Raw genomic sequence first — 23,749 nt, 5'->3', positions numbered from 1 at the left:
ATAAAAAAGAATTTTAAAATAATTTGGAGAGATTTCTCAGGACACTTCTATAGTGGTTTATATACCGCTATCGTGGCACCGCTATAACGGAAAAAATTGTGCTATAACGGGATGACATCCTCTCGCTCCCCAAAATTTTATTACTCCAAATTAATCTAACCAAAGTCTTTGATAGACTTTTTAAATATTTTTAAAAGAATTACCATACCCCGTACCTTTCTAATGCGGTAATTATAGTAATAATGCAATGGATTCTTTCACAGTGGGTTCACTCTAAGGAACTCATGGATTCTATAGGTGTCAGATGAGCCATAATAGTTGGAACTAGTAGGGATTGTACCCTAACTGTAGGACTGAGATACAACCACCTAAGTGAGCATTTGAATGGTTTCTCTGAACTCATCATCAATAGTAGTAGTGCGGAAAAGCAGTGAAGTTGATGTCCTAGGTCTCTTTACTAGACTAGATGACAGATGTCGAGCCTCAATATTAATTTACCTCCATTCCAGGTCTGCATCCCATGGGGTGGAGCCATTTTGCTGATACTGGCATCAATAGAAAACTCAACATTAGTAGTAGTCCACTGGCTGATAATGCTTTTTGGAGGACCATCTAAAATACGTGAACGCATGGGTTAGAATAATTTCATTGAGTTAAATTATATCACACAAACTAGAGTATGAAAGAGCAGAGGTATATCCTAAAGTCCTATAGCTTCCCTGTTGTAAGTGTGGTGCACTTCACGCTCATAAAAGGATACTATAAAATACGGCTTTATAAACACCCTAGGATACCTGAACCTAGTGCTCTAATATCAAGTTTGTCACACTTGAAACCAAGACCCTAGATATGACCGACACCTAAGACCATCACTAACCTGAGCGAACCACCTGGGACACACCATGGGCATTTAACTATAATGTGCTAAAGAAACATTTAACTATAATGTACGAAATGATCATTTGACTATAATGTACGAAGGAACATTTAAATCATGAAAAAATTAATAAAAGGGAAACCACTTTATAAAATAGAAATAGAAGACATAAGTTTGATAATCCAAACACACATAAAGTAAAATTGAACATAATTTACATCTGATAACTACAACCGACCATAAAGCCTCTAAACAAATGAATCAATATCTATCGATAAAAGCTTCTACGTACCTTAACAACTGAACTAGACCAAACATAACTAGACTATGTTGTTTTTCAACGTTTTTGGGTACAAGAATCTATAATTTGACACAATAACTTAAACACTAGTTCAAGTTTAAAATAAGAACACTATGAATTACAACAACACCCTCAACACAAGATAAAAGTGATCCTTCTAAGAAGTATGTTTTATTTTTTCAGAAATTAAGATGAAACAGAAATGTAAAGCCAAGTCCCCCGACTTCACGAAGTGTCCTTAAGGAATAATTCCCCTCACTGTACCCAAGGTTTTGAAATCTTTCTCCCAGGATAAAATGGCTTTTAATCAAACTATAGTGTTACCTCAAATAATTGGATTCATCAAACTCACTCAATAATTTGATTGATCACAAGGAATGTTTTTAAGACAAGAAGAGTTTGTATTTCAGAAAATTTTTCATTCGAAAACTTATGGATAAATGCAGGTTTATATAGACATCAAGTGCCCCTTCCTAAAGGTGGCAATGGTTCATCCGAAAAGGTGTATTCTTTGAAAGAGTCATGTTTGTTCATTCAAAACGTTGTGTCTTTTTTCTGAACAGACACTCCTTTTTCAAAACAATATATCTTTTCATAAAAGATTGTGTCCCTCCATTTCTTACTCACACCAATTGAACCCAACAATCCCCCACATGAATGGAGAATGGCTATTCTTTGTAAAACTTTATGGACAAATATATGATCATCAAGCAAAGACTGATTGCATCAGGATAAGTGGGTTTTCCTTTGAACTTTTTGTAGTGAACATGCATCGGATGCACTCGGCCAATCGATAGATTTGATATCTTTGAACCGTCGAGCTTTAATGTACACCTAGACAACACATGTCACACAACTAGTCTTTTACTGTTTATAGTTCTCACAGTTTTGTTCTTTTCATCCATGAACACGTTTCGGTTTTATGAGAGCTTAGAGAATAGGCCTTTACTAACATTCTCCTTGAAGCGTCTTCCACTTCGCCCTCACATAGGTGATTTCTAAATGTTCAATCATATAGATTAAACTATTTGGTCCAATCTGCAAAATTTAGATAATCATTAAAAGACTTTTCACCTTAAGTCTTATCTTTGTTTACTAACCATTGTCTTTATTATGAGAATGGGTTGGTATTTTTACAATGTTGAACCTGTCAGACACAACTTTGTTTGATCTCCTTGAACCTAGCTTTAGGGATCTCCAGTCTGCTAGGTAGAGTTACCACCATGCTGACTTGTCCTAGACCTTAAACCCATTCCCTTGGATGTTCTCTCAACTCCTTCTCTAGATAGGCCTTTTGTAAATGGATCTGACACATTATCCTATGACTTTACATAGTCAACAGTGATAATTCTGCTAGAGAGGAGTTCTCTAATGGTATTATGTCTCCGTATTATGTGACGAGATTTATCGTTGTACATCATGCTCCATGCCCTCTTTATCATCGTTTGGCTATCACAGTGTATACATACTGGTGCCACTGGTTTAGGCCAATAAGGAATATTTTTCAAGAAATTCCGAAGCCATTCTGCTTCTTTACTAGCTTTATCTAATGTGATAAATTCAGATTCCATTATAGAGCGAGCAATACAATTCTGTTTGGATGATTTCCAAAAGATTGTTCCTCCACCAATAGTAAATAAATATCCACTCATGAATTTTACTTTGTTCGATCCGGAGATCCAATTTGCATCACTATATCTTTCAGTACTGCAGGATATTTATTATAATGCAAAGTGTAATCTTGAGTGTATTTAAAAAAACCCAAAACTCTTTTCATTGCCATCCAATGAGTTTTATTAGGATTACTCGTGTACCGACTTAACTTACTAATAACACATGCTATGTCTGATCATGTACAGTTTATTATCTACATTAAATATCCCAATACTCTTATGTACTCCAATTGTGAGTCATTTTCACCTTCATTCTTTCGAAGTGCAAAGCTCACATCCAATGGAGTCTTGGCAATACCAAATTCCATATACTTCGATTTGTCAAGTACCTTTTCAATATAATGAGACTGTGACAATGCCAACCCTTGTGGAGTCCTATGCATTCTTATCCCTAAGATCATATCCGTAACTCCAAGGTCTTTCATATCAAACTTGCTCTCAAATATTCGTTTCATTGCATTTATGTCTGAAATATCTCTACTGATGATCAACACATCGTCCACATATAAACACACAATGACTTAGTGATTTGGAGTGTCTTTAATATAAACATATTTATCACATTCATTAATTTTGAATTTGTTTTCCAACAGGGTTTGGTCAAACTTTGCATGCCATTGCTTAGGTGCTTATTTTAGTCCATAAAGTGACTTAACAAGTTTAAACACCTTATTTTATTTTCCTGGAACCACAAAACCCTCAGGTTGTTCAATGTAAATTTCTTCCTCTAATTCTCTATTTAGGAATGTGGTTTTCACATCTATTTGATGGATTTCAAGACCATATACCTCCGCCAAGGCAATTAACATTCAAATCAACATTATCCTTATTACCGGTGAGTATGTATCAAAGTAATCAAGGCCTTCTTTTTGTTTGAAGCCTTTTACTACAAGTCTTGCCTTGTATTTGTCAATAGTACCATCTGCTTTCATTTTCCTTTTAAAGATCCATTTAGATCCTAAAGATTTATTTCCTGGAGGAAGATCAACCAATTCCCGCGTATGGTAGCTTAAGATTGAATCAATCTTACTATCGACTGCCTCTTTCTAAAAGGATGAGTCCGAAGACGCCGTCACTTTCTTAAATGTTTAAGGCTCATTTTTTAAGAGAAATATTACAAAATCCGATCAAAATAAAGTTGACGTTCTTTGACGTGTACTACGTCTTAGATTCTCATTATTATGTACATTCTCACTTGGTTGATCTCGAGGTCATTTAGACCCTCCAATAGACGGTTCATGTCTAGTTTTATATGGATAAATATTTTCAAAGAATTAAGCATTATCTGATTCAATTATCATATTTTCATTAATATTCAGATGTTCAGATTAATGAACCAAAAACCAACATGCTTTACTACTTTTAGCATATCCTATGAACACGGAGTCCACCATCTTAGGTCCTATCTTAACTCTTTAGACATAGGAACTTGGACCTTTGCTAGAAACCTCCACACTTTGAAATATTTCAAATTGGTTCCCTTTCTTTCCATTTTTCATAAGGAATTGATTGTGTCTTACTATGGAAAACTCTATTGAGTATTCGGTTGGCTGTAAGGATAGCCTCCCCCACAAGCTTTGCGATAAATCTGAACATATAAGTAAGATATTCATCATTTTCTTCAAAGTTTGGTTTTTACTATCCTTAATTCCATTAGATTTATGTGAATACGGGGTCGTAGTTTGATGGACAATTCCATTCTCTACACATATTTCGATGAAGGGAGATTAATATCCTCTGCCTCTATCACTTCTTATAGTTTTGATCTTTTTCTCTAACTGATTTTCAACTTCATTTTTGTATTGCCTAAACGCATCTATTGCTTCATCCTTACTATTTAGCAAGTAAACATAATAATATTTAGTGCAATCGTCAATAAAAGTTATGAAATACTTTTTCCCACCACGTGATAGTGTTGACTTAATATCATAAATGTCAGTGTGGATTAAGTCTAAGGGATTGGAATTTCTTTCAACGGACTTATACAGATGCTTAGCATACTTTCATTCCACACAAGTTTGACACTTTGATTTATTGCACTCAAAGTTTGGCAAAACTTTTAGTTAATCAGTTTTTGTAATGTTTTGTAATTAACATGGCCTAGTCATTCATGCCACAAATTTGGAGACTCAAGAAAGTAAGAAGAATTTGAACTTTTATTGATTTCAACATCCATTACATTCATTTTGAATAGGCCCTCATTAAGGTAGCCTTTTCCTACATATACTTCTCCTTTACTAAGTACAATTTTTTTGAAAATAAATACATATTTGAATCCGTTCTTGTCTAGAAATGAAACAGAAATCAAGTTCTTTTGTAACTCAGGGACATACAAGACATTGTTAAGAGTCAACACTTTGCCAAAAGTCATCTTCAAGCATATTTTCTTCAGTAGAGGAGTTTGACATGTAGTTTTTTTCTTCTACTTGAGCAGGAGCGAACATCGAAAACAACTCCTTGTTAGCACAAACATGGTGGGTGGCACTAGACTTCATCACCGTTCGCGAGGATTTCCCATCAAGTTACATTCGGAAAGCATAGCACACAGATCATCTATTTCTTTCTTAGACTCAGCCAGATTTGCTTGGCCCTTCTTTTTTCCTTTCTTTAGGGCACGACAATCCATAGATTTGCGGCCAATCTTGCCACAGTTGAAGCACTTTTCCTTGAATTTCTTCTTGGGTTGATTGCTTTCATTTTCAACTTTCTTTCGCTTTTTAGAGTTGTTTTGGTAATCTTCTACAATGTTTGCTCTACTCATTGAAAAATTGTCTCTCGACCTTCTTTTCGCAACCTTGTTATCTTTTTAAATGCGTAGTCGTACAATCAGATTTTTGACTGACATCTTCTTACGTCTTTGTTTCAAATAATTTTTGAAGTCTTTCCACATGGGTGGTAGCTTCTCTACTATTGCAGCTACTTGAAATGCTTCATTCACAATCAAACCTACAATAAAGTTTATATGAATACTAAGAACATTTTTAAATTGTTCAACAATGGTATTTATGAAAATCATATCTTCCGCTAAGGGATCATGGATGACAACCTACAGTTCCTACACTTGGTAAACAACAGTCTTGTTGTCTATTATTTTGTACTCCAGGAATCTTGCAACAAAGAACTTTTTAGTTCCGGTATCCTCCATCTTGTACTTCTGTTCTAGTGCTCCCCATAACTCTTTTGCAGTCTTGGTTCCGCTATATACATTGTAAAGGTCATCTTGGAGACCACTCAAGATATAATTCCTGCAAAGAAAAGCTAAGTGTTTCCAAGCCTCCACAATCACAAAGCGTTCTTTTTAAGAGGTTCCCTCGGGAACCTCTGGAGCTTCCTCCACAATCACGAAGCATTCTTTTTCAGAGGTTCTCTCGGGGACCTCCGGAGCTTCCTCAACCGTGAACCTTTGAAGACACAGAGTTGTGAGGTACAACAATATTTTCTGCTGTCATCTCTTGAAGTAAATACCCATGAACTTTTCGGGTTTTCCCGCCGGTGCCATAGCTTGCAGAGCATTAGTACAACTCACCATGGCAATACTAGTTGCCGCCATAGTCGTTCCAGCATCATGTATTTGACTATCAGTCATCATTTTCCTGTCACCACAAGACAGTACCTTAAGTATATCGAAATACTTATTAAAAAATTACAGTAACTTTAAACACTTCTTGTTTCTAGTTTAACGATGAAGTTTTTATGACTATCAATCGTCAATCGAGTGATCTTTAACTTGTGATGGAGATTTTATTTCTTTAAATCACTAGTTAAGTTCAAACGGAGTAGAAATCTAAAAGCTTTAATCTCCACAAACCAAGCTATGCACATTTGGAAAAAAAAAAGCCTTTAGTGAAAAGAAAATTTCACCAAACAAGCAAAAAAAAAATTCTTTTTCTAAAAATTATTCCTTAAGATTGTTGTTTTTCAACTTTTTCGGGTACAAGAATCTGTAATTTGACGCAATAACTTCAACACTAGTTCAAGTTTAAAACAAGAACACTATGAAGTACAACAACACCCTCAACACAAGATCAAAGTGATATTTCTAAGAAGTGTATTTTATTTTTCTAGAAATTAAGATGAAACAGAAATGTAAAGCCAAGTTCCCTGATTTCACAAAGTGTCCTTAAGGAATAATTTCCCTCACTATACCCAAGGTTTTGGAATCTTTCTCCTAGGATAAAATGTTTTTCAATCAAACTATAGTGGTACCTCAAATAATTGGATTCGTCAAACTCACTCAACGATTTGATTGATCACAAGGAATGTTTTTAAGGCAAGAAGAGTTTGTATTTCAGAAAATTTTTCATTCCAAAACCTGTGGATAAATGCAGGTTTATATAGCCATCAAGTGCCCCTTTCGAAAGGTGGCAATGGTTTATCCGAAAAGGTGTATCCTTTGGAAGAGTCATGTCTGTTCATTCAAAACATTGTATCTTTTTCTGAACAGACACAACTATTTAAAAAGTCACTCCTTTCCCAAAACAATATGTTTTTTCATAAAAGGTTGTATCTCTCTATTTTCTACTCACACCAATTGAACCCAATAGACTAAGCCTCCATAAAATATAAGGGTTCACCAATAGCTGAACTGGATGAACTTAGTGATGCACTGATCCTTTATGCATACTTGAATCTTCATTGTGAAGATGTCAACACATGAAATATATGGCATTTAAAATCGGGTAGAGGGAACATAATCTAATACATACTTGAAAATAAAATAATAAACCTTGAGCAATAGGACTTGAATCATCAACTATGGAGATAGAAACATACATAATCATCTATAGTTAATTATGAAAATAAATAATTTAACCGACATGAATATGTAAATACACCATGGGTTATGTAGTTTCAATCAACACCCGATTGACTAGATATCAAATCATGTTTGTCATATGATTTAGTATGTTTTGTATATAACAATATGAAAAGCATAACCTAATTATCATCATGAGAGACTCATGAAAAGGTCATCTGAACTTATAAAATGATCCATACCTACATCAACAAACATAGTTTCAGCATTTTATGTAATAAGCCCCTTACGACTCACATCTACTCGATTTATCATCTAAATCTTTTTAACACATATTAAGTAATTCTTTTTATTTTTACTAGAGTTCATAACTTAGCAAATTTCACTCATAATCATAAGTTAACCCTCTAAAAACCATGATCATGCCATCAACCATCTATTAGCATAGTAAGAATTCATGAAGGATCGGTGTAGAAGGACTTATGAATATTATGAAAAATTCATGTCACTTCACAATGTATAACGAGATCATGAAAATTAAGTTAAAATAGTTAACTTGAAATAATAGTAGTAGGGCTAATATGAAAAGGGAAAATATATGTGCTAGTGTTTTCAAAATCAGTTTACAGTTTAATTTCATAAATTTCATACAACAACAACAACAAAAAAATTCAGTATATTCCCACATCGTGGGATTTAAAAATGCTTCCAAGAAAATTCGAACCCGCATTGGAGTGCCGGAAATACATATGGGTTCCCTCTGACCACTGAGCTATCCATCAGTTTTGTTCTTTAAGTGTCATAGTATTTTGTAAATTCATAGAGTTCATAATTTACTCAAGTTCATGAAAAAGGATCTATAGAGTTTCATATACTAGGTTAATTTCATGAACTAAGAACAAGAGTACAAAATTTCATTTTTATTACGCCTATCCATAACTTTTAGTTTTGTTGTCTTTTTTTATCTGATTCAAAAGTTTCTATAAAAATGAAACATGCTCTATTTTTAATGTGGTTTAAACTGTTGATTTACTTAATAAAAAATGAATAATTATAATTTATTTTACCAACATTTATTCAATATATCTTACTTATCTATATTTGAAATTGATGGGGCTTGATGTTAGATTTTCTCATAATTTTGTCTTTATAAGTGTTATCAATTCATGATGAGTTTATGATTTGTCTATTTTCCTTTTGCAATACTTGGTGACATGTATGTATGGATTTGCATTAAAGTTTTTAGTCTTATCATTTAAATTTCTAAAAATACGTCATAGACAACTTTTCTTCTTACACTTTGCCCTTACATTTTTCTTTTCATTAAGTTTCAATTTAAGATTCACACCTTCTTGATAGACTAAATTTAAAGAGCCTACATAAAATCAATACAACAATAACATATCAATGTTTTTTCACAAAATAAGATTTAAAAACAGTAAAGTGTACGCAGTACATACCACTACCTCAGGTAAAGTAGAGAGGTTATTGCCGATAGACCCCTGGCTCATGAAAAATAACAGTATAACAAGCAAAAAACATAAAAATAAACAATAAAATAGGGTAACAAACCTCTAAATAGTAAAAGAAATAAGACACTTATAGAGTAGTACTATAAACTATCTATACGAAGTCACAAACATCACCAAAATGCCACAAATAAGAAAATACAAAACACATGCATAACAATATGACTACAGGTACATCGACAAACAAAGAACTCCTACCTACTAGTAAGGATGCATTCCTATCCACTAACCCTCTACCCTAATCCCCATCTTCCACACCTTCTTATCAAGGGCCATGTCCTCTGTAAGTTGTAACTGCTCAATGTTATGCCTAATCACTTTTCTTCAATATTTCTTCGGTCTACCTTTACCCTGACTGAAACCATCAATAGCGAGTCTCCCATACCTCCATACTGAGGCATTCGTGCACTGCCTCATCACATACCTAAATCGTCTCGACCTCACTTTTCACATCTTATTTCACATCAAACCTACTCCCACCTTCTCTCAAATAATATCATTTCTAAGTCTATTCATCCAAGTAAGTTTGCAAATTAGTTTCAACATTCTCATCTCCGTCACCTTCAACTTTTAGATGTGAGAGTTCTTAACTGGTCACACTCTGCTCCATATAATATAGTTGGTTGGACTATCACTCTATAGAACTTACCTTCAAGCTTAGGAGATGCCTTCTTATGACACAATACTCTGAAGTGAGCCTCTATTTCAATCACCCTGTAGCAATACGTTGTATGACATCCTTGTCAATTTGACCTTGGTACTTTTATTTCTAGGTGGTTAATCTACAACATCATCATTCTCAACCAAATTTTTTTCATCTTCTCTAATCTTGTTGCTTGAAACTAATCTATCAAAAATCATATTATCCTCACTTACTTCTTCTATATATTTGTGTCTCTTATTTTATTAATGTCTTCAAAATCAGAACCAATACCTGCAACATTATTGGGTAAGCTATTTATATTTGCTTTTACGGGATTTTTTAATCAAATTTTTGTCTAATATTTGACTGTCTAGTTTAAAAAGACTCTTCATCCAAGTAGCTTAGATCATCAATGTTTTCATTAATATCATGGAATGATTCAAAATTAGACTACCTTGCATCTACATCAATATAAGATTCATCATGAATTTCAATGTGGTATGAAGAGAAATCATTACTTAAACATTTATAAGTTTTTTCAACAGAAACTTTGCTTCGCAACAACCTTCTTATCATTTTCCATTTATCTTAAACTGTCAATCTTCATTTACGTTTGTATCAATATTTATATTATTTTGTTGAAAGGAAGACTTGTTAATCCTATCATATATAACAAATGGTGAAAGAATGAAAAATCTATTCTAACACTTAACGCATTTAATTCTGCTTTTTCGAGAGGTCATCAATTGGTAAGTTACAGTCTATTTGTACTCTCAACAATTAAAGGTGTACCATTTAGACCACATATAAATTAATAAAGTGTACATACTTCAAGCTTCTTAACATGTAACCATCAATATTTGACATATAATAATACTTTTTTTTTAATTTTACACCAAAACTTTCAACTTTATCAACTTTCAATTCACTAGCTAATTTCTGAAATAATATAATATACAATTCATTTATATTTTTCAAGGCTACATATTTTATTGGCATAATTGAGCTCAGAGTTTGATTTGAAAAATCTAAAATTACTATAATACATTTAAAATTTTACTATTGTTAAAATCATTTTCTTACTATGCCTACAAAATGACAAGAATGTATGATATACTCTTATTTTTTATTTTTTCTTGGTTGTAAAGCTTTGAGAGCCTTCATTATTCATATTCTTGTTTCTATCAAAACATTAAGAGGGATCTCTCTTTGTTTTTGTATCAAAAGATTATGAGGAATCTCTCGTTGTTTTTGTATGCTAGAGGAATGTCTTAAGTAGTCATTTCGCGTGTAAGTCGTTCATATACTATGCTAGTAATTTTTTTATTAATATTATTTTTTACACAAATTAATGTACAATAAAGCAAAAAAATTGAGATAGAAAAATGTCAAAATTCTTCTATCTTCTGTAAAAGACTATGACATTTTGATGTACTTTATTGGACCACTAACAAGAACAATACCCAACACAATTTATACAAAATAATAAAAGTATCTATGACTATTTTGGAATCTTACTCAAAATTTTAAAATTTAATCAAAATCATGAACATGTCATTGTATGCTTAACACTACTCTAAATATCTATTATACATAAATCAGGTAAGTAACAGACAAAATCCTCAAAATTCACATCATAATTATTGTAAAATCATTAAAACTCTAAAATCTGATAAAAACAAAAATCATAGATCAAAAAAGAGTGAAAAAAATAAATAGCTATGAGGTTCAATTAAGACAAGATTAACAAACTTACAAAGAAAGACAAAAATAGTATTCATACATCTCCAATAATCGATAATCTCAGAAGGAGTGAAGGCAGAAATCTTCATACAAGTTCGGGAAGAACTTATTGCATGAAAGATTTCAAGTTGATATCAAGACTTTAGAGTGTTTGAAGAGAGTATGGAAACAAAGAATAAATACATGAAAATAGTAATAAGATGTTTTGGTTCTTTTTTATCATAGTATGATGCACATGTAATTAAGTAAATTTATGGCTTTTTCTATTGACCAAACATATCGGTGACCCCCTAAATTTGGCGTAAACTTTCACTTTGGCACCTCAACTAGCCATTGTTCATTTTAGGCATCTCATGTAAGGCTCTGTTGTGTCATTTTGACACTTTTCTTAATAATCAATAAATATATAAGATGCGTCTAACACACTCACCTATGACGTATCAAAGTAGTGAATTAAATGAAGACACATGACATATATATAAAAAAATAAAAAATAATTACTAAAAAAAATACTATGAGAAAAAACCAATTTTTAAAACTATTTAGTTAATTATTTATTTTTAAAAAATGAGTAGCTCGAGATTTGTGAAAGGTGTATTGCCGACAGGATTGTGATGTCAATTAATTATCAGGATTGTTAATAGAGTTGAAGGTCGAGTCTGTTTTGGTGATGGGTTACCAGTGGTTTACCCATGGAGGAGCTTGGTCGACGGTTGTTAATGGAGGTTGAGGTGGTTTTGTAAATGAAAAAGTGTTTGATGGTTATAATAGAAGAGAAACAGAGCGAATGTGTTTTTCAGAAGGGTTAATGGAGTTCTTCAAGCCACCATATTCACCCTCCATCGGAAAACTTTTCACCATTGTCACTCCACCAAAATTCATACAACAAATGAATACCCATTTACAGAGGTATCAATCCACGGCACAATTTTAAAATTTCAATATTTTACCACAAAATTTGTTTTCTAAGTCTTTAGTTATTTATTTCAAGTTGTGAATCTGGTAGATAAAGGTGGAGGGAGAAGAATAAGATGAAGCAGAAAAAAGCCTTCTCACGTGCTTAAGGTGTGTGTATTATACTCCCTTTGCTATGTCAGTAAAAGGTGCCGAAATGACACAGCGTGATACTAATTTAGGTGTTTAAAATGAATAATATCTAGTTCAGGTGCCAAAATAAAAATTGGTGCAAAGCTTAGGGGGATGACGGTGTGTTTGGCCTTTTCAATTTTAGCAAACCCTAGTCTTATAAATAGAATAGGATGAACACTATTAGCTTATTTGTGGGGTTTATCCCTTATTCTCAAAATTGGACTTCTCTTAAATATCTTTTGGTAAGACTATTCTTGTATGGGTTCAATTGTCTTCTTTTTTGAATTAATCATATAATTATTTGTTTAAATTAGATATTCGCAAATCTATTTTTGTTGATTTCTAATTTACTACAATTGTGTAATTAGTCTTTCTTTCTTCTCTATTTTCTTTGATTTCTTGGTTATCTCGAATCTCTCTTTTATGTGCAGACACGTAATTTTGTCCCTCCCAAAAATCAAATTTATTCATTTACCCTGTCTTACCATGCACCTTACCTCTATATGATTATCCCTCCATAAAAAGACAAAAAATAATCAAATTCTTAACAAATTAACACCCCACCCAATCAAATTTAACCACTTCCCTAACTAATTTAGACACCTAACCACCCTACCCCAGATACCTCCTACCCTCACATACCCCACCCTTCATATTTTTTACCTTTTAATAGCAACACAATTTAATACCTCACATGCACACTCAGAGAGGAAATATGCACACATAAAAAGAAAGCAGCAAAAAACAAATATATACACTGTCACACATACACAGTCAGTAGAGGACACACCTTTTTCTTTTGATATATACATACACACATACGCCTCTCTCATCCTTTAAAAATAACACAAAGAATATGGGGTAGATAAATAAAAAATAATACACACAGAGAATACGGAGAGAAAATTTTGAGGGATTGAGCGAGTGAGGGGAGAACGAGAGAGAGATTAGTGGAGAAGAGATATTGGGTAGTGGATAACGATTTTCAGTGACTTTTCACTGGAGTACCACCGGAATATTCGTCGGGATCCTCAGTTCGGTGTTGTTCCGGTGAAGATTGCTAGAGAACAACCTACAACTCCAAACCCGTATTTGTTTCTAGTTCTTTCCAGTAAAATATCACTGGGAAATATCATTTTTGCTAACTACCAGGGTCCATCGGAGCTCCAACTAGTTTGAACCTCATCGAAAATAGCAAACTCGATGTCCAAATCAACAAACTCATTGCCCAAATCAACAAACCCAACCCATTAAGTTGATTCTGATGAAATCCAGTTGGAATAAGACCAAAAATAGAAAATGAGTCAATCGGGTCGATTGGGAATTGATTCAGTTTTGGTTTTGTTTAATTTGCGAGTTATTGAGGCTTGATTCAATATTTCGGGTGTGGTTTCGTTCTTTCGATCACATAATTTGACACAATAAAAGCTTCAATTGAGGTCTAACTCTACTTTTTCCCTTTTTTTATTTTATTAATTATTATATTTGATGCATTGACTTGAATATTATGTGCTGGTTGATATGTGTTGGGTGGTCAATATTTGCTTGTTCTGATTTGTTGTTGGTCCCTTTGATTATGAATTGTGCAATGAAATGTTATCTCATTCGAGAGGTAAAATCAGTTATTTGTGGGGTGGGAATCGAAAATCGATAAAAAGTGAATATTGTGGTATTTTGATTCATTGTTGATGTTGAATGTGATAGTATCATGCTTTAGGCTGAAACTAGTAGGCAAATTGTAGAAATTGATGATTGTGGGATGATTTAATTTTTGTACTCGAGATTGTTTTATTTTGTCACCTGAAATTGGAAAGTGTATTCATTTAACCGGGGAATGCCCCTAGGTCATTTATACTTAATCACCGGGGTATGCCCTGAAGTATCTTTATGCAAAGGATGTTTGTGATCAAGGTCCTAGGCATCGGGTAGAGCATAGTTCAAGATTAGTATAGGTTAGCGTAGGTTTATTTCAGTATCTTTTATTTCAGACTATAATAATTGAATTGGGCACTATTTTTTTGGACTTGTTCTGTTTGGTTTGGTTTGGTTGTTTATTTTGTGTGTTTTTGTTTGGTTTATACATTTCATAGTGTCATACTAGCCGATATGCTCCACAAAGTGACCGTAGTCAAATCACAGGATCGAGGAGTACTTAACACCTTCTCCTCGGTCAACAGAATTTCTTAAGTGGGATCTCTATTCGTGGATCAGTTTTAAAAAGTCAAATCATTTTGAAAAAGGATTTTCCAACGGTGACTTGGCACACCAGATTTATGTCAAGTAGTGACTCTGAGTTCAAATGAAAAAGAATCCTTTTTAAAACAAATTATTTTCTTTTGTCACTTAATAATAAAAACTCTTTTCAAACTTAAAATCAATCTTTTTGGTTAAAAAGTGTGTGTGACAGCTCTGGTGACTCTGCTGCGGATTTTTCAGAATTCGAGCTTCATTCTTGAGGTATATCAGCTTAGTGTGACATTATGGGTGTATAGATGCCTTGTTTGTGTTATCGTTTGTGTTATTGTTTTATCATTGTTGAGTGCCTACATGCTATGTGTTTACAGTTTTATCTTATGTGTTACCACTTTATATCTTTCATCACGGGCATTACCCTGAGTTATTCTTTCACAACAAGTCCTGGAGTACACGCCGTGTACACGAACTCTAGTTGAGTCACCCTTATTTTAGAAAGGGAAGCCATCGGATGTATGGAGTAGGTGGAAAGCAATCACAGCCACTATCGATCATATGTACCTCTGAATAGCCTTGTTAGTGGACCCAGTCTAGGGCAGCCTTTAGGTCATGCTTATCTGTATCATATTGAAACCTAGCGGGACCCACTTGGTCCTTTGTAGGAGACTCACTCCTAAAGCATTTCTAAGTGCTAGTTGTTGTATTTTTAGGGTACAGGGTCATTTAACAAACTGATTTGGGGATAGCATGTGCTAGAATTAAAGGAAAGAGTATAGGCAAAGAAAAGTTTGAAAAAAAACAAGGAAAAAGAAAAAAAGAAAAAATTGAGTTGAAGAAAAGAGTCCAGAGTTTATAGGAGTTCTTTATGGCATTTGTTTTCCACAATCAAAAATTCAAAAAGATTTTTTTACCTTTTGCACTCATTTTCACAAAAACAAAAACATCAAAAAGTGTCTAGCTTTGGAATGGTTTGCTGACCAAGACATCGACAAGTAAAATAGTTGGGATGACCTAGCTAATTAATTCGTGCAACAATTTCAATACTATATGGAGTTGATTCCTGATGAGAAATCCCTAACTAATATGAAGAAGAAGAGTACAAAAAGTTTCAGGGAGTATGCGATTAGATGGCATGAATAAGCTGCTAGGGTAAAACCACCCATGAAAAAAAGTAAGATAGAGGAGGTGTTCATTCAAGCATTGGATGAAACATAATATCAACACTTTTTACCTGCATTAGGCAAGTCATTTATTGAGTCCTTAAAATAGGGAAGATGATAGAAGATGAAATTAAGACCGGTCGCATTATGACTTTTGCAACATTAAAAGCGACAACTCAAGCAATTCAAAAGGGTTCGAGAAGTATTGGAGAGAAGAAGAATGAGAAAGATGTATCTGTTATTATAGTTAGACAGCGGAACAGTCAAGAAGACCACGTCGTTGTTACCCTCAGGCTCATGCTCAAGCCCAAGTTCATGCCCAAGCTCCATATAATCACTCCTAAAATCTATTATACTTCATTCCCCCTCCTTCATATCTAGTATATAATGCACAACCACATGTTCAACCCCCGTATTACCAACAATGGCACACGCCAACTCCTCAAAGTCATCCTCTAACTCCATAAATATACCAAAGCCCTTCTAGGTTTGATTTTTATCCAAGCCAAATAATGAAATGAGGCAGCAGTCGAGGGATAGCTTCACACTAATTGGAGAGTCGTATGCCAGTTTATTCCAGAGATTGGTATAGTGGGGCATGATGACTCCTTTTCTTAGGTATACTCCTGACCAACATTCAAGAAGTTTTTATTCTAATGTATGGTGTGCATATCATTCTAATGTTCAGGGTCATAGCATTGAATATTGTCGTGCTTTGAAAAGAGAAATAGAATATTCAAGACAAATCGATTATGGTGCAGAACATTGATAGTAGTGAAAGATCAAGTCATGTTGATGTGCAAATCAGAGGCCAAAATGTCAGGCTCAGCAATTGAGAAGTCACTTCTCTCCTTACTAGGAAAGACTTTGGTAGATTGTTTTGTTTTCTTTTCTGTTATCTGAATTATTTCAAAGTTGTAGTTCAGGATCTATATTGTTTTGTCCCATTGTCGTTTATGTTCAAACCCTTCTATTTTTCATTTCAACTAAATGGAGTGCCTCTTTATCCCTTGTGTTTTAAACATATGTTGTTTGTTTGTTTATTTTACACAGTACATTCTATGTTAGTTCTAGTGATATAACATGCTAGCAGAATTTTTAGCTAGATATAAAATCCAGTTTAAACATGAACTTTGAATCAGAATATTTTATTTAGAAAAAACCATCAGATAAAATAGGTAGAGTATGAGACAGTTGGTGACAAGTCTTCTTTGAAATTTAAGGTAATTATTTATATTATCACAAAAATAACCTGGTTATTAATTGAAGGGCATATCTCAATAAGGTCAAATAGTAGATGCGCAATCTTATATCAAGAAGGATAAAAAGATAATCAGCTCTACGAAATCATGAGTCGTTGATGTGAGGAATGTACAACAGAGGTAGAATTTTATGTTTGACAACTGTAGAAGAAGATATGACATGCATGCTAAGTTAAAGTTAGTATTGTTAAAGTGTCACAAATGATCTTTATTTTTCATTTCATATTGCATGATATGTATTTGCATTTTCAAGGATTGATATTACGAAAGTATTCATTCTTCTATCCAAACATTGTGTCATCCTTTGTTTACCCTATTTGAGCCTTAGTTCTATTTTTTTTCACACCCCTCTTTTGGAATCAAGATAGAATCAGCAAAGTTAAAAAAAAAGCGTTGAGTAAAAAATAGAGTCAGAAAAGTTTCAAAAAAAAAATAAAAAATGTGTTAAAAAGAAAGAAAAGAGAAGTATGTCAAGAAAAATAGAATCAGAAAAGGTCCCAAAGAGAAAAAAAGTCCATAAAGGAAAAAAATGAAGAAATTAGAATCAAGAAAAAGAATAAGTTGTCAAAACTACGTGTGACTTGATTCTCCTCTCTCAGGAGTGAGATACATAAGTAGCCCTACTTTGGGCTCAGTTCAACCAAATAAACAATTTAGAATTAACCAATCAAAAGAAACTGGGGCATGATTTAATCTTTGTTGTTTTAGTTGATTCAGAAAGTTGTAAGTCTCACCTCACTTCAAGTGTCATTTGGGCCTCATGTCATCCTTTCTTTCTAACCTTATCCAAAGCAAAGTTACAATCAAAGAAAAAACTTTAGATCAATCTTTGAGAATGTTAAGGCTAAGCATACAATGGATATGATGATGTATTTTGGGAACTACTTGTCTTCTTTAGCATAAGGAATCAGGCGAGAGATAAAAATAAGAGAGTCTTATTACTGAAAACCCTCACGGGCACCGTAAGATGACTGTGAGTTGATAGAAATGAAAATAAGAGAGTCTAATTAGTGAAAACTCACACGGACACCACAGGATGAGAGAGGCTTGTTGGTGAACACCCTTCAAGGAAATACTAGACGATAAGGTCTCTGAATGCGAAATCGCCCAAGGAAGGATGGATGGAAAGACCATACAACTTAATTCAAAATGCATGTCATAATCAGTGGATTTAACTGTCACTTTCAGATAAATTTTGCTTTCTTTGTTTCAATAGGGACATTCATTGTCTGTTCTTTCTTCTTTGCATTTTTATTTGTGTTTTCTTAAGTTAGTTATTCAAATGGAAAGTCATTTTTCTTGTTTCTTTTAGTCAAATCAATGTCAAAGCAAGTAAGAAAAGATTTCAAAATTGGCTATCAACTTCTTCAATTGCACAAAGAAAGACAAAAGGTCAGCACATGAAAGAGACATAATTATGAGTCAAAAAAAGGCATGCAAAAAGTATTATCAATACACAAGTCTGGAAACTCATGAAAATATCAAGGTTCAAAGGGTTTATCGAAGGAGCATGGCAAAGCAGAGATACTGTATTTATTTCAGAGTCACTCTTAATAATCTGAGTTTGGGTCAATGATGCAGTAAGTCAATGACATATGCTAAAGGTTGGAAACAAGATTGAATGAAATGAGGGCAAGAGTGATTACCGCGAAAGCAAAAGCCACAAATCAGCCACCATGTTTTTAAACTCACAAGTTTTCTTTGTATGATATAGGAACACATATTACCTTCAAATCAAGGATTTCAAAGCCTAAAAATCAAAGGCCGTAATTTCTCACTTCTACAAATGTAAAAGACAATGTTGCTACACAGGTTTGGTAATCAAAACCATGGTAAAACTCATATTTTCGTATCTCCAGTAAACAGACTTCCTTGTTCTGGTAATTGAGGTTTATTTATTAGGTGATACACTTCCTAAATTAAACCTTCACTCCTAGAAGTTGCACTTTCTAGTTTAATCCTTCCATTTAATGTTTAGGAGACACATTTCCTTGTTTAGGTAATCTAAGCGGCATTTGTAAGGAGACACATTTCCTTGGGTAATTCAAGTGGCATTTGTAAGGAGACGCATTTCCTTGTCTAGATAATTTAAGTGCTATTTGTAAGGAGACGTTTTTCTTTGTTTGGGTAATTCAAGTGGCATATGTAAGGAGACGTATTTCCTTATTCGGGTAATTCAAGCGGCATTTGTAAGAAGACGTATTTTCTTGTCTGGATAATTTAAGTGGTATTTGTAAGGAGACGCATTTCCTTATTTGGGTAATTCAAGCAGTATATGTAAGGAGAAGCATTTCCTTATTCGGGTAATTCAAACAGCATTTGTAAGGATTCGCATTTCCTTGGGTAATTCAAATGGCATTTGTAAGGAGACACATTTCCTTGTCTGGATAATTTAAGTGGCATTTATAAGGAAACACATTTCCTTGTTTGGGTAATTCAAGTGGCATTTATAGAGAGACGCATTTTCTTATCTGGGTAAGTTAAGTGGCATTTGTAAGAAGACGCATTTTCTTATCTAGGTAATTCAAGTGCCATTTGTAAGGAGACACACTTCCTTGATTGGGTAATTCAAATTTTACTTGTTAGGTGCTGTACTTCCTAACTTAAGTCTTGACTCCTAGAAAATTCACTTTCTAGTCGAGTCATTCCACTTGACCCTTAGGAGACACACTTCCTTGGTGGGTAGTCAAGTTTTAGTTATTACGTGGTTCACTTTCTAACTTAAGCCTTTACTCCCAGAAAATGTACTTTCTAGTTAAGTAGTTAACCCTTAGGAGACACACTTTCTTGTCAAGGTAATTCAAGTTTCACTTGTTAGGTGGTTAACTTCCTAACTTAAGCCTTTACTCCTAGAAAATGTACTTTCTAATTGAGTAGTTAACCCCTAGGAGACACACTTTATTGTCAGGGTAATTCAAGTTTCGCTTGTTAGGTGGTTCCCTTCCTAAATTAAGCCTTTACTTCTAGAAAATACACTTTCTAGTCGATTCATTCCACTTAACTCTTAGGAGACACACTTTCTTGTCAGGGTAGTTCAAGTTTTGGCTTGCTAGGTAACACACTTCCTAACTTAAGCCTTTACTTCTAGAAGATGCACTTTCTGGTCTAGTCCTTCCATACAACCCCTAGGAGATGCACCTCCTTATCTGAGTAATTCAGGTTTCATTTATTAGGTGATGTACTTCCTAAATTGAACCTTCACTCCAAGAATCTGATTGTCTAGTCGAGTCATTGCACTTAACCCTTAGGAGACGCACTTCCTTTCCAGTTTTCATTTGTCATATGGCACACTTCCTAACTTAAACCTTCAATAAAAGATGCACTTTCTAGTAAGAATTCCTCACTTTAATTCTTAGGAGACGCACTTCCTAGTCTTGATCATTTAATTTTACTCTCAAGAGATACATTTCTTGGTCAGAGTCTTGATTCATCATTGAAACATGCAAATAGTTATGATTGGATTCGACATGCACAAAAGTTTTCTGGTGATAAACTTGGGCAAAAATTTAATTCATGTTATTGAAAGCATCATTTAGGACTCCCATGAAAAATGGGACTTTATTTTTTAGAAGTGAGATTTCTATCATAACCTTTATTTGGGATAATTTTCTTTCTAGTTTGGATATAATTTCAGGAGCCCGCCTGGAGAACATGGTGAAGAAATTGAAAGCTAAGCAACAAGGTGATTAAATTGCATGTCGGGAGCTCGCCCGGAGAACAAAGTAAGGAAATTGCAAGTCAGGAGCCCGCCTAGAGAATAGGGTGATAAATAGTAAGTCAAGAGCCAAGGAAAGCTGCATAGATAGGACTTTTGTAATTATATTTTTGCTTCTAACTTATAATTTTTGTTTTTGATGTAATAACAGAGCCGCGAACTGAAACCTCGACAAGACCTCACTCGACTCTCCAAATCGGTATAGTCCTTCTCCTTCCAACCCTTTGAGATACATGTGACTTGATTCCTTCATAACTTGGGTAGGTAGGATTTCTAAAATAAAGACTCGGTTGCGTTTGTCCTTCTTTTTCTTTCTTTTGAATAAAGGTCGGGTTAAAATTTTATCTCGTTATCTACTTCTTTGTCTGAAAACACTTTGTGTTTACACCCAAAGAGAGGCATGATGTAGATATGTAATTTTGTCCCTCCCGAAAGCCGAATTTACCCATTTACCCTGACTTACCATGTACCTTACCTCTATATGATTATACCTCCATAAAAAGACAAAAAATAACCAAATTCTTAACAAATTAACACCCCACCCAATCAAATTTAACCACTTACCTAACTAATTTAGAAACCTAACCACCCTACCCTACACACCCCCTACCCTTACATACCCCACCCCTTATATTTTTTTACCTTTTAATAGCAACACAATTTAACACTTCACATACATACTCGAAGGGGAAATATGCACACAGAAAAAGAAAGCAGCAAAATAAATATGTACACAGTCACATATACACAGTCAGCAGAGTACTCACCCTTTTCTTTCAATATATACATACACACATACTCCTCTATCATTCTTTAAAAACAACACACAGAATATGGGGTAGATATATAGAAAACAATACACACATAGAAAACACAGAGAGAAAATTATGAGGGATTGAGTAAGAGAGAGGGGGATCGAGAGAGAGATCAATGGAGAAGAGATATTAGGTAGTGGCTGATGGTTTTTGCTGACTTTTCGCCAAAGTACCACCGTAATATTCATTAGGAGCCTCTATTCGAAGTTGTTCCAGTCAAGGTTGTAGGAGAATAACCCACAACTATAAACCTGCATCTGTATCTGGTTTTTTTCGGTGATATATCACCAGGAAAGGTCATTTTTTATGAATGTCAAGGTCCATCGAAGCTCCAGCCAGTTCAAACCTCACCAAAAATAGCAAACTCGATGTCTAAATTAGCAAACCCGGTGCCCAAATCAACAGACCCGAACCATTTCAATCAATTTTGATGAAATCCAGTCTGAACACGACAGAAAATAGAAAATGAGTCAATCGGGTCGATTGGGAATTGGTTCGATTTTGGTTTTGTTCAATTTACGAGTTATTGAGGCTTGATTCTAGGTTTTGGGTACAGTCTCATTCTTTTGATCACATAATTTGACATAATAAAAGCTTCAATTGAGGTCCAACTCTACTCTTTCCCTCTTTTTATTTTGTTGTTTATTATATTCGATGCATTGACTTGAATATTGTGTGTTGGTTGGTATGTGTTGGGTGGTGCATATTTGTTTGTTCTGATTTGTTGTTGGTCCCCCTTGATTATGAATTATCCGATAAAATGATATCTCATTTGAGAGGTAAAATCAATTAGTTGGGTAGGTGGGAATCGAAAATTGATAAAAAGTGAATATTATGGTATTTTGATTAATTGTTGATGTTGAACGTGATAGTATCACGCTTCAGGACAAAACTAGTAGGCAAATACTAAGTTGGGCAAATTGTAGAAATTGATGATTGTGGGATGATTGAATTTTTTTACTCAAGATTGTTTTATTTTGTCACCAAAAATTGGAAAATGTATTCATTTAGCCAAGGAATGCTCCAAGGTCATTTGTACTTATTCACCGGGGTATGCCCCGAAGTATATTATATGCAAAGGATGTTTGTAATCAAGGCCCGAGGCATTGGGTAGAGCATAGTTCATGATTAGTATAGGTTAGCGTAGGTTTATTTCAGTATCTTTTATTTTGTACTATGATAATTGGATTGGACACTATTTTTTTGGACTTGTTTTGTTTGGTTTATTTTGTTTGTTTGTTTTGTGTGTTTTTATTTGATTTATGCATGTCATAGTGTCATACTAGCCGATATGCTCCACAAAGCGATCGTGGTTGAACCATGGGACCGAGGGGTTTCTAACACCTTCCCCTCGGTCAATAGAATTCCTTAACTAGGATTTCTATTCATAGATCAATTTTATAGAGTCCAATCATTGTGAGAAAAGGATTTTCCAATGGTGACTTGGCACACCAGATTTATGTCAAGTGGCGACTTTGAGTTAAAATGAAAAAAAATTCTTTTCGAAACAAATTGTTTTCTTTTGTCACTTAATAATAAAAACCCTTTTCAAACTCAAAATCAATCATTTTGGTTTAAAAGGGAGTGTGACATTTTGTATCTCATTTTACATCAAATCTAATAGCTTGTTTGGGATTATTTTTTTCTTAAAAAAACACTTTTTGAAGAAAAAACACTTTTTTAAAAAGAAGGATGTCTGATATAAGATGTTCCGGCTTTTGATGGAACATTGTACATCTTTTTCTTGGAAAAATTGCATGTTTTCGAGCAACGAAGGTTGCATTTAATGTTGGATTTTAGTATTTCGGGGTAAGGAGCTAGCTTAAGGAGAAGACCTAGGAAATTTGCAGAAAAGCACCACTGGTGGTCAAAATGGTGGACCACTAGTTTTATGGTGGACCACCAACCTGACCACCAGATCCAAACAGAATTCAGGATTACAGAACACTCAGCGATGGTCAAATAGTGGACCACCAATTTTGCAGTGGACCAC

The sequence above is a fragment of the Capsicum annuum genome, chromosome 4 (assembly GCF_002878395.1).
Source record: "Capsicum annuum cultivar UCD-10X-F1 chromosome 4, UCD10Xv1.1, whole genome shotgun sequence".
Lineage (NCBI taxonomy): Eukaryota > Viridiplantae > Streptophyta > Magnoliopsida > Solanales > Solanaceae > Capsicum > Capsicum annuum.
Note: the sequence above shows the minus strand (reverse complement) of the source record.